Consider the following 13,661-nt stretch of genomic DNA (forward strand, 5'->3'; position numbering starts at 1 on the left):
GGGAGACACAGAATCTGAAACAGACTCCAGGCTCCGAGCTGTTAGCACAGAGCCCCAAGCGGGGCTGGAACTCATGGACCGCGAGATCATGACCTGAGCCAGTCGGAAGCTCAACTGAGCCACTCAGGCGCGCCTAAATAAAACAGTAATTTACTCGATTCATGTGTTACTTTTTTCTTTCTCGGCAAGTGCAGCAAAGTGCATAGAAGAAAGAGGATTTAGAAGGACGTCAGCAAAACATAAATTCAGGCTTAAAGCCAGGAAAAAATAAAACAATGTATCAGATAAAGGATTCCCATATTTTCATCTTCTCTTCAAACGGAGCATATTATCTGTTGTCAGTTGTGTAAGCCTTTTGATATTGTGAAATAAAGGCGATTTTGAGAAGATAAATATTGTAGCCTATCAATTATTTTTAACAGCTCTATTGAACTGTAATTTACCTACTATAAAATCCACGCTTTGGAAATTTATGGTTCAATGATTTTTGGTAGATTTCTATAGTTGTGCATCTGTTACCACAATCCAGTTTTGGAACATATCCATCATCCTACAATGTTTCCCTGATGCTTGTTTCCATCCCCAATCCCAGGCAACTATTGATGTGTTTTCTGTATTTGTAAAATTTTCTTTGATATTTCATATAAATGAAATTGTTAAATATGTAGGTTTTTTTTTTTTGCATCTGACTTCTTAGCATAAGATTTTCAAGGTTCCTCCAAGTTATAGCATAAATCAATACTTCATTCTTTTTATGGCTGAGTAATATTCTGTTACATGGATATTTCAGATTTTGTTTATCCATTCATCAACTGATGAACATTTATATTGTTTCTGCTTTTTGGCTATTGTGAATAGCTCAGCTATGAACATTTTGTATACAAGTTTTGTGCGGACACATATTTCCATTTCTCTTGGGTACATACCTAGAAATGGGATTAGTGCCTTTGTGTTTGTCATTTTGAGGAACGGCCAAATTGTTTTCCAGAGGGGCTGCAACCATTTTACAATCTCATAGCAATGTAGGAGGGTACCAATTTCTACTCCTCTTCGCCAATACTTGTTACAGCCGCTCTTTTTCATTTTAGCTGTCCTGGTGATTGTGAAGCAGTATCTGACAGTTTTATGGTGTCTTTTGAAGTGCAGAGTCTAATGTAGCAATATTATCTTTGAAGGATAATGTTTTTGGTGTTTCTAGGAAACTCTTTCCCTAATCCAAGTTTACAAAGGTTTTCTCCTGTTTTCTTCTAGAAGTTTTACAGTTTTAACTCTTCCATTTAAATCCATGGTCCATTTCTGCGTGTGTGTGTGTGTCTTTGTCGTGAGGTAAGGTCTAGGTTATGATTTTTTTTGTATACAGATGTATCATTATCCACAGCATCATTTATCAAAAAGACAATTCTTTCTTCACTGAATTGTCTGGGTACCTTTATCGAAATCAATTAGCAATAATATATAAGGTTTTATTTCTGGTGTCTCAATTTTGTTCTGTTGATTTATATGCTTACTGATATGACCATACTGCATTGTCTTGATTACTATACTTTGTAGTAAATTTTGAAATCAGTGAGTGTAATTACTTTGTTCTTTTTCAGAATCCTTTTTGGTTAGACTAGGTCTTGTGCATTTTCATGTAAAATTGAGAATCAGTTTGTCAATTTATTTAAAAAGCCTACTGGAATTTTGATAGGAATGGCATTAAATCTATGGACCAATTTGTTCAATACTGAATTTTCTAATCCATGAATATCAAATGTCTCTCCATTTACTTAGTAATTTCATTTCTTTCAGCAATATTTTATAGATTTAAGTGTACAAATCTTTTTCATTGAATTTATTTTGACAATTTTTGATGCTATGGTGAATGGGATCATTTTAATTTGGATATCAAGTCATTAGGTTGTATACCTTAAATATGTACATTTATTACACATAAAATAAGAATAAAAAGAAGCATGAAATAAGATGTTTAAAGGAATTTAAAAAGGAATTTAAAAGGAGTGTTAATGGGTATTTTGTTGAGTGATTTTTTTTCTTTTTTAATGTTTATTTATTTTTGAGCAAGCGAGAGAGAGAGAGAGAGCGAGTGCGGGTGAGGGGCAGAGAGAAAGAGAGGGAGACATAGAATCCGAAGCAGGCTCCAGGCTCTGCGCTGTCAGCACAGAGCCTGATGTGGGGCTTGAACCCGCGAACCATGAGATTATGACCTGAGTCGAAGTCAGACACTTAACCGACTGAGCCACCCAGGCGCCCCTAAACTGAAGTTTATTTAAAAAGGCAAGGAAGCAAGGGAGGAGGTGATTCATCTGAGTTATGAGTAATAAGGCTTTAGAAAGTACAGTGGCTCAAAATGCAGGTCGGGATGTTCTGATAAGAAGACAGATATGACAGAGGTGTCACTAACTACAATGGCAGTTCAGGATCTTAACTGGTGCTTGTCCACCAGCCTCAGTGATAGAGCCTCCTCACTCCACATATCCTTGACCAAGCGTCCAGGATCTCTTTTTTTGGTTTCACAAATGTCCTCAATGGAGCTGGGCAGGTCTATAAGATGGCCTTGGGACAAAAAGCCAAGTGACCCAGATGAGCAACATCCTATTTGGCAAACAGCAGAGGAGCTGTTGGTGAAGTCCTTTCTGGTGCCAATCTGGGTGAGGTTGCTAACCATTAGTACGAAGTAACCACAGTACTAAAGGCCCTTGAAAGGTGACATGTTCTGGGCTTAGCCAATCATTGTTAACTTATCTTCCAGCCACAGTAATCTGTGTAAAGGGTGGGAATGTGGTCTGGGACTTCACATAAAGATGGGAGGAGAGAAGCTCTCTTGAGGGTTACTAGCTGGAAGATAATCTAGGTATTAGCTGAAGTCAAACACTAGTCTTCTCGTGACATAGGAAGCTTTCCTTTATATAGTAGAAGATGAGATCAATACTGAAAACAAGTGATCTGAAAAAAGGAGACATCTATCATGTATCTACCTGCCTACCTACCTATTTACCTACCTACTTACCTACCCACTACCTACCTGTCATGTATCTACGGAGAGAGAACTTGATACACTGTTTTCACCACTCTACCAAAAAAGCAAAACAAAACAAAAAAACCCCTGAGTTTTGTTACTCGGTGCCTGAAGAATCCTGAAGAATATATAGCCCCCTTAGACAAAAGCTTGAAAGATAGCAGGGAAGTTGGGACCCACGTTTTTGGGGATGCCTGAACTCCTAGTTGTTTTGAGGGATTGATTAAAAATATTTTCATCTGCTGCAGATATTGGGAGTGCCAATGGCACAGCCGATATGCTGTAAGAGAAGAGAAATTTCTCAAGAAGAGAAAACTCTCAGAGTTTAATCTTAAAAAAGATTCCACTTGTTTTGCAAGTCAATCTTTTGCTTCTTGTTCTCAGAATGAGTTGGATAATTCACATCTGCTCGAAAATAGATAGGTTGGCTAAGATCTCATTGGAAATATAATCGCAGTAGATCAAACTCTATGCATAGGAATGTGTTTACAGGGCGCCTGGGTGGCTCAGTTGGCTAAGTGCCGACTTCAGCTCAGGTCAAGATCTCTCGGTTCTGGGTTCAAGCCCTGCGTTGGGTTTCTGTGCTGACAGCTCAAGCCTGGAGCCTGCTTTGGATTCTGTGTCTCCCTCTCTCTGTCCCTCCCCTGCTCATGCTCTGTCTCTCTGTCTCACTCTTTCAAAAATAAATAAACATTAAAAAAGAAAGAATGGGTTTACAAATAAACACAAGCTCATCAGAATGAGCTCGGAGCTCTATGCACAGGGAAAAAGACACGTGAGATGACTGGGGTTTCAAATATTCTCTTATGCGAGGCATTTCAGGACACTGTCATTTGGGCTTTCATGGTGGTGGACTGCATTCGCACTACTAGTATTTGGGTCAAATGTAAACTGCTGCGTATGTTACATTCTTTGGAAGCGACCTGCTTTTCAGGGAAGAGCAGAATGGGTGAAGGAGTGGGTTGATGTTGTGGATGTGTGAACTATGGGGAATCAAATGGGAAGATGCTTCTGAATGAAGACTCAGGAGTCCGATTACCCGAATTTGATTCCCGCCTCCAGCACTGACTGACTGTGCGACTTCCAGGAAGCCTAGAATGTAACCTTTTCTATTGCAATTTCCTCATCTGTAACATCGGGAGATAACTCAGTAAGATAATGCCCTGTCTGGTCATCGCAGAGGTTAAATAAGACTATTTCTACACAGTACTTAAGAAAATGCCTGGCACTTAAATGGTCAATAAATGTAAGCTGCTGCTTCCTCCTCCTCCTGTTTCTCTTTCTCTTCCTTTTCCTCTTCTCTCCCTCCTCCTCCTGCTTCCTTGTTATTGTTCCTCATTGCTCCTCAATCCTCTATGCTGCTACTGTTCATAGTCATCAAATACAGTGATTCTATCAGTTTGTGTTCCAGGAGGCACAAGATGGCACATTCCATTTACTTCGGATTTTTGAAGACACTGTTTTCTACACAAACCTTTTATTTGGAATAGTTTTAGATTTAAAAAGTTGCAAAGATGGTACGGTGAGTTTCCGTAAACTCCTTGCCCTAATGTTATCATCTCACATCACTAGGGCATGTTTGTCAAATCGAAGAAATCAATGTTGGTACATCGGTCACTGTGGCAGGCAGCATTCTACGATTCCACCTGGTGTCCTAGTCAATCCAATACTAATGTAGGTGTTGCTGTGAAGGGAATTTGCAGAAGCAACTGAGAATCCAAATCAGTTCACTTTAGGGAAGGGAAATTACCAGGGTGGGCCTGGTCTAATCCCATGAACCTGTAGGATCTTGGTCTAGAGCTCAGAGACAGGGATGTCAGAGGCAAAGCCCGAGGGATTTGATAGAAGCAAAATTCTCTTGCTAACTTTGAACATGGAGGATGCTATGTGGCGAGGCCCTGAGAGTCTTCAGATGTTTACGGTGACCCTTAACTCACAGACAGTAAGTAAGTGGGAAACTCAGTCTTGTAAGTGAAACAGATAAATTTGACCAACGACCCAGCTGAAGTGTATTCTTCCTCAGAGCCTCTAGAAAGGAGCACAGCCTGGCTGATACTCTGATTCCAGCTTTGTAAGTCCCTGGGGGTAGTCCCTTTGTAGTCCCTAAATGGGATTTGGTCCCATTGTGCCAGGACTTCTGATCCATAGAGCTGTGTGGGAATATTTTTGGTACTTGATTATGAAGTAATAGAAAATTAACATAATTACTATTGGGTAAACTCCAGGCTTTACCTGGATGTTACCATTAATTTTTTCATTAACGTCCATTAGGTGTTCTAGAATCTAGTACAGAAAATAACAACACGTTTCGTTGTCATATCTCCACAGTCTCCTCTGATCTGTGACAATTTACCAACCTTTTCTTGTTTTTCATGACCTCGGCAGTTTTGAGGGGCACTGGTTTGGTATTTTGTATTTGGGGCTTGCCTGACTTGTTTCCTCATGGTTAGACTGGGGTTCTGGGATTTCTGAAAGAATATCACAGAGGTGAAGTGCCTTCTCATTACATCATATGACGAAGAACCTGACATGTACGTGACATCACTGGGGATGTTAACCTTGATCTCCTCCTTCAGGTAGAGCCTGTCAGGTTTCTACACTATAAAGTTGCTATTTTTCCCCTTTCGTACTCTATACTCTTTGAAAGCAAGTCACTAAGTTCCATTTATCCTACTGGTGGTGGAGGGATTAAGCTCTATCTTCTGGGGGGGAGAGTATCTACTTATGTTATTTGGGATTTTTCCATAGGAGGGTTCAGAAGAGACTTAAAAATATTAACAGTTAATTGGCTTGACAGAGATGCAATTTACATAAAATAATTCACCTACTTGAAATGTAGAAGGTGAATCTTCGTAAATGTATGTATCCATGAAAACACCACAACCAAGATGCAGAATATTTCCATTATCCCTGCAAGTTTCTCTTCTTTTGCTTCCCGGTCAACCGCCAGCCCAGCAACTGCTGATCTGCCTTCAATCACGTCAGGGTAGATTTGTCATTTCTAGGGTTTCATTCGAGTGGATTCAGATAGGATATCCTCTTTCGTGCCCCCTTCTTTTTGCTCAGCACTGTGTTTTTGAGATTCATCAACGTTGCTGAGGTGTCAGTAGTTTGTTACTCTTTACTGACAAACACTATTCTGTTGTCTGGAGAAACCACATCTTGTTTACCCACTTACCCACTGATGGGCTTTTGTGTTGCTTCTGGCATTTGGCCACCATGCATAACACTACTATGCACATTTGTGCGCGTGAGTCTTTATGCAGACGTATGTTTTCATTTAGACATCTAGGAGTGAAATTGCTGTATCATATGATACGTTTAAATTTCTAAGAAATGTTCTCCATGTTCCACTCCTACCAGGAGTGTATGAGCAGCCCAGTCGCTCTGCATTCTCACCCATGGTTGGTGTGGCCGGTCTTCTCCATCGCACACATTCTAATGGGTGTGCAGGTGTTCTCTCACTGTGGTTCTCTTCTTCGGTAAAGTGTCTGTCCAAAGCGTTTGCCTGTTTCTATTACATTGTCTTGCCGTTGTCGATTTGTAATTGCTCTTAATATATTCTGAGTACAAATTCCACGTCAAATATACGGATTGCTTTTCTAACTCTCTTCTTTCATTCCGCCCACCCCCCGCCGTCTGCCCAGGATCCAGTTTATTCTGCCTTGGGGAGAGTGGTGGGTACCACCCTGTGCCAGAAGAGGGAGGGCCTGAGGGTCAGTTAAGGCCCGTGGCAGGATGAGGGTGGCAGGGCATGGCGCTAAGCCCCTGGAATGTGGTGAGGCCAGGCTGGGGCCCCAGAGGTGGCTGTGGGAGGACGACGCAGATGCCCCTGCTGCCAGAGCGGAAGGCACTGGCTGGGGCTGGGCTGGGGCTCCAGGGCTATGGACCCAAGCCACACAGGCACCCCAGGAAGCGGGGCACAGGGTCATGTGACACGGAACGTGACACAGAGGCACACAGCTCAAGAGTAAGCACACGGACAAGTGGGCAAAGATTCACAGGCCAGAGGGGCACCCAGCCATGGCCAAACACGTGGATAAAATGGCGGTGTCATACCAGACCACAAGGGACACGTGGCACAACAGGACATGTGGACTCGATGGCCACAGAGGGCTGACCTAGGCCATGGAGTGCAAAGGACAGGGTAAGGGGGCTTTTGGGCTCGACTGCACAGCAATCATGGTAAGAGGGCGGCAGGGGCTGGGCTGGAGGTGCCTGGGGGTTAGCACCCCGCGCAGCCCCTCTGGGGCTCAGTCCGTCTTGCACACTTACCTAAGCTGCTTCCACCTCATCACAGACGACCAACAGGATGGCCACGTCCAGGCTGGCCCTGCCCAGGCGGGGGTCAGAGCCCCGGCAGAGCGCCTTGAGCCGCTCACCGCTCACAGTCTGCAGGCGCGCTCGCACGCGGTTGAAGCTGCGCGTCCCCACGTCCCGCATCCGGGTCTCGATGACGCAGGGACGTGTTCACGCGAGAGCTGGGAGCGCCCGGTGACCCCGGGTTCCGGGCCTCCTTAAGTTGACTTTTCCACACCAGCTGCGCGGGGGTGGGTCTTGACCGAGAGGCAGGTGGCCCGGTGAGGCCCTGGCTCGTCCCCTTCAGCCCTTGTTTGCGCACGATCTCCGTGACCCCCGTGGAAGCATCCTCTGGAGTCGGGGTTGGGGCACCTCTGGTCGTGGGTGAACTTCACGGTGAACGCCTCCGGGAGGCGCCGGACCACTTGGGCCTCAGCCACACAGCAGGCGGCGCGTGCTGTGTGGTTGCTAAGGGACAGAGGGTCCTAGCCCGCCGGATGGAGGCCTGGGGCGAGACCGTCGCCGCACGCAGTCCCCAAAGCCCAGGTAGGCCACTGCGGGCCCTCGTGTAGCTGCGGCTGCCTCTTCACGCGCCGGGTGGTGGGGAAGGTGATGCAGGACGCTAAGGACACCCGGGATCCGGGCCCCGGAGACCCCCGCCCAGCCTCCCGGCTTCCCGGCCCGCCATGGCAGGACGCCAGTGCCTGGGGGACCCCGCGCCCCATGCCCGGGGTCCCTGCCGGGCGCCAGAGAGGGGGCGCCCCCGCAGTGGGATGGGTTACATTTTGATGAAGTCCAGTTCGTCGCTTTTTTTCTTCTATGGCTTCTGGATTTTCTTTTTCGTTTTGGTCTTATTTAAGAAATCTTTGCCCAAAAAAGAGGTTAGAGTGGGAGAGAGCCAAAGCATAAGAGACTCTTAAAAACTGAGAACAAACTGAGGGTTGATGGGGGGTGGGAGGGAGGGGAGGGTGGGTGATGGGTATTGAGGAGGGCACCTTTTGGGATGAGCACTGGGTGTTGTATGGAAACCAATTTGACAATAAATTTCATAAATTGAAGAAAAAAAAGAAGAAAAAAATAAACATGTTGAGCAAGAATTAGGTTAAAAAAAAAAAAGAAGAAATCTTTGCCTACCTCAAATTTGCTAAGACCATCTTCTGTGTTTTATTTATTTTTTTCCCTAGAACTTTTATACTAATAGCTTTTACACTGAGGTGTATGATTTATCTTGAGTACGTTTTTGTTAAGTAAGGGTTAGGGCGCATTGGTTTTCATGTGAATTTTCGCTTGTTACAGCATCATTTGTTGAAAAGACTCTTCTTACCCCAATAATTACTTACCTTGGAAACTTTGTGACATATGTATGTGTGGGTCAGTTTCTGGTTCCTCTGTTTTATGTTTCTTGTAATTTTTTTTTTTTAAGCGTTCATTTTTGAGAGACAGAGAGACAGCATGAGTGGGGGAGGGAGAGAGAGTGAGACAGAATGGGAAGCAGGCTCCAGGCTCTGAGCTGTCATCACAGAGTCGGATGCAGGGCTGGAACTTACGAACCAGGAGATCATGACCTGAGCCACCCAGGCACCCCCTCTGTTCTTTTATTTATTTATTATTTTTTTTAAAGTTTATTTTTACTTATTTTGAGAGAGACAGAGTGAGTGGGGAGGGACAGAGAAAGAGGGAGGGAGAGGATCCCAGGCAGGCTCTGCACTGTCCGTGCAGAGCCCAGCGTGGGGTTCAAACCCGTGAAATGGTGAGATCATGACCTGAGTCCAGGCTTAACCGACTTGAGCCCCCCGGGCACCCCTGGTTCCATCAGATGTCAGGACCGCCCCATCCTTGTCCTGAGGTTTACTCTGTCTAATAATAATAATGTAGCCACTCAAACTTTACTATGACTGGCGTTGGCATGGTGTATTTTTTCTATCCCTTCGTTTAACCTAGATGTGTCCTTGTATTTAAAGGTTTTATTTTTATTTTTTTAAACTATCATATAATGGGATGCTGTGGTTATCTTCTGGAGGTAGAATGGACCCCCCTCCAAAAAAATTGCTTGGACATTGAGACTGATGATGCCAGGCATGCACGAAGAAGGTATGAAGAGAATCAGTACTCAAATACTGAGGTTCCGGGTTTCGGTGCCAGGAGGGCTTTACTGTGGTTAGGAGTTGGCCCTGGGTAAGAGCTCCTTAACCTGGTTGTCAGGGCTTGCTTGGTGCCCTGCACTTCCTGCAGGTGCCAAGGGAGGGAGCTCTAGGGCTTTCTTACCAGCGAGCCCAGATGTGGGTCCCAGGGAGAGAGCCATGGGACTTGAATGCCCTCAGCAGTCAAATATCAAACTTGGAGCTGGACTGTGTTCCATTGGGTGTTGCTTTTTCTGGCGGTCTGACAGTTTCTGTCCTTGAAATAGAACGTTTAGATCATTATGTTTGATGTAACTACGCTTGCGTTTGGGTTTAAATCTTCCATATTGCCATGTTTTCTGCTTGTTTCATTTGTTGTTTCCTTTTTCTTTTTTTCTTGACATCTTTCTGATTGAGAATTTTCAGTATTACATTTTTTAAAGTGTTTGATAAGCTAGTTTTTTTAAGAATGTTTTTTTAATGTTTATTTTTATTTTTGAGAGAGAGACACACAGAGACAGAGTGACAGAGAGACAGAGTGTGTGTGGGGCAGGGGCAGAGAGAGAGGGAGACACAGAATCAGAAGCAGGCCCCAGGTTCTGAGCTGTCAACACAGAACTTGACCTCATGAACTGTGACCTGGGCTGAAGCCGGACGCTTGACCAACTGAGCCACCCAGGTGCCCTGATAAGCTAGTTTTCATTTTAGTTTTTTTTTTTTTAAATTTTTTTTTTTAACGTTTATTTATTTTTGAGACAGAGAGAGACAGAGCATGAACGGGGGAGGGTCAGAGAGAGAGGGAGACACAGAATCTGAAACAGGCTCCGGGCTCTGAGCAGTCAGCACAGAGCCCGACGCGGGGCTCGAACTCACAGACCGCGAGATCATGACCTGAGCGGAAGTCGGCCGCTTAACCGACTGAGCCACCCAGGCGCCCCAGTTTTTAAGAGCTTATTTATTTTGAGAGAGAGGGAGTGAGAGAGCACATGCACGGGCGGGGGGGGGGGGGGGGGTGGGCAGAGAGAGAGAGAATCCCAAGCAGGCTCCACACTGTTAGCACACAGCCTGACACGGGGCTCAAACCCACCAACCTTGAGATCATGAGCTGAGCTAAAACTGAGAGTCGGTGCACAACTGACTGAACCACCCAGGGGCCCCTTTAGTATTATATTTATCTCCAATATTGATTTATTAGTGGTTGGTTTAGATCTTCTACACTTTGCATATTTAACCCTTCACCGACCATCTTCAGGAAATAGACCACTTAATTGTTAATGTGCGAACTTTCAAAGAGTGTGCTTCCATTTTATGCTCTCCTCCGTTTTGCTCTTCTAGTGACAGATTTTATTTTTGTTTCTTATAAACCTTGAAATAGATTGCTGTTGTTTTTGCTTTAAGCCGTCAATTATCTTTTGAAAATGAGCAAAAATGTCTTTCATAATTACTCACAGTTTACCATTTTGGTCAATCTTTAGTACTTTCTGTAGATCCGAGTTTCTATTGGTATGATTTTCTTTACCGTTTAATGAAATTTTGTGGGTGAAATCAAGCGGCTCTTTGGCTAGAGGTATGGAGGTGATTGGACTCCTAAGGCACATATGATGGACCCATGGGGACGTAAAATTGGACTTTTCTTGCCTTGCTTGAGACTCCACATTCACGGATAGAGCCATGAAATGGCAAGCAAACAAAATTTTTAAACCTCTGGTTTTCAATAGTAGAGCGATCAGCCACACACGGCTACATTTCATTTAAATTAAAGTAAAAAAAATCAGTTCCCGTATTCCTTATTTATTGGGTGCATAAAAAATTACACCAAAATGTGCGAGTTGAAAACAGTAAATATTTTTGATCTGATTTTTCCTGTGGGTTAGGAATCTTGGTAGAGCTTAGCATCAGAAGCTGTATAAGAAAACAGAACGTCCTTTCTTTAAAGTTAAAATTATCACACACATTTTCTTTTAGTGTCCCATGGCAGGATTCTGGTGGGACGAAGCATAGTCTTTGTAACTGTGGAAAGTGTTGGGGAAATAGAACTAAACACTAAAGTGTTCTTCCAACCTAGAGATTCTCTTGACAAAGGTGGTAGAAAAAGAAAACACTTTTATTATTGAAGAAGCCTTAAACCAGAATGTGACGCGTATCACAGGCCATTCACTACGAGAGTATAAAGGCAGAGGGCAACCACAGCCTGTTATATAGCCAAGCAGATGGAACTCATAACATACATATTCTGAAACAATAAACCATAACTATTCCTCAAGTAAGAGGACTTGATAGCATCATGTGTCACAAACAGTTCATCCTAGATTCATCTGGGAATTGAGGTGACCATCTGTGTGAGCTACTCGGCTTTATCCAGAGGAAAAACAGACTTCTATTTTTAGGGTCGGAGGCAGTTTTTGAAACCTGGCCCTCTGACTTAGGTGCCTACCCTTCTAGAAAACTGGGAGATGGGGGTGCTGGCTCCCATGAAGTTTACATTTCCAAGAGGTGGTTCACGGGTCCTTGAGAAAAGGCTTTCCTCAAGCCATGAAGCTGACAGAAGGCTCAATCTTCAAAAGGGGGTATAGACATTTCAAAGAGGAGAAAGTGCTTAGAATTACACATTTTCTAGAGTAAATGATGAGAAAAAGGAGAGGAGGGGAATCTCTTGTATTCGACAGGAAGAATTAAGCCTCTTATTTTTAATTTATTTTTAAAAGTTTTTTTTAACGTTTATTTTTGAGAGAGAGGGAGAGAGCGAGAGAGAGCAAGCACAAGCAGGGGGAGGGGCAGAGAGAGAGGGAGACACAGGATCTGAAGCAGGCTCCAGGCTCTGAGCTGTCAGCACAGAGCCCTAGGCAGGGCTCGAACTCGTGAACCGCGAGATCATGACCTGAGCCGAAGTTGGACACTTAAGCAACGGAGCCACCCAGGTGCCCCTATTTTTATTTTTTTTTTTAATTTTTTAAAATGTTTATTTATTTTTTGAGAGAGACAGAGACAATGCAAGTTGGGTTAGGGGCAGAGAGAGAGCGAGACACAGAATCTGAAGCAGGCTCCAGGCTCTGGGCTGTCAGCAGAGCCGGATGCAGGGCTCGAACTCATGAGCCATGAGATCATGACCTGAGCCGAAGTCAGACACTCAACCAACTGAGCCACCCAGGTGCCCCAAGGTGCCCCTATTTTTAATTTGTATTTGCCCTTAACGTTGTTGGCATTGACCTTGTGTTTTTGCATTTACTATTAGGGCAGTTAGTCGCAGCCTACTTACCACAGCTGTCCTATCTCACTCCAAAATTTATGTAAGACAATGCGGTCGTAAATATACTTTCAAGTCTCTGTCTCTTTGAGCTCATTACATTGTTTTCTTTATCATCGTGTTTACTGTCTTGAACTGATAGTGCCAGATTTTTGGAAATAGTGTCCAGCAAGCCCACTTATTAGAGTTACAGAGTGTAGAAAATAGCGACTCCTCGTAGACAGTAGGATAATTGCCGAGTTTTCTGTTTTATTTCGTATGAGTCATGCCTTGTTAAACCAAATCACGGTCATCTTGCTTTTAGCCACCGTATTAGAATATAAGGTGCCGTTTCCTCAGTTCTAAAGTGTTACTGGATTCCAGGTGGAGCAGCAGTTCTCTCCCAGGTTGCTTTATGTCTCTGCATCAGAGTTTGGAAAAGTGTTCCAGGACCCCAATATGTGTATTAAGCCCATCAAGGGTGTTTACGAGGTCTGGCTCACTGAGCTCACACAGACTAATCCCCTGGGTTTTAAAACTACTCACGTACGATTCTCTATTTGTGATGGCATTCTGCATCTGCAAACAGACGGTATCTCATTGCCACATTGGAAGCCTGTCACTGCGGGATGTGTCGGCGGAATGACCGGTTCTCAGCGGTGTCAGCGTGCGTTGCCTTCCAGGTCGTTGATGTGCCACTCTTGGAGTGGGCGTAAACATCACCTCCCAGGCGGAAATGCGGACGGTGCTCCGTTGTGTGCAGGTTATCTTCACTTCCCTTTGGTCTGACCGCTCAAAAAACATACTAAAAACACAAGCTATTGTTTTTCTTAAAATGAGTGTTAGATAAAAAATACAGGTCAAAGAGTCCTTCTTAGGGAGAAAGCAATTACATTAGTAGTCTCAAGTGAAATATGAATCATCTTAGGCAATCTTCTGGGTTGTGCGTGTTGCCGGTTTCCACCCATTTGGGTAGACAGTGATGAGACACAGAAACAAT

Source organism: Panthera pardus, unplaced genomic scaffold (assembly GCF_024362965.1).
Source record: "Panthera pardus isolate Hobbes unplaced genomic scaffold, ASM2436296v1 HiC_scaffold_15, whole genome shotgun sequence".
NCBI lineage: Eukaryota > Metazoa > Chordata > Mammalia > Carnivora > Felidae > Panthera > Panthera pardus.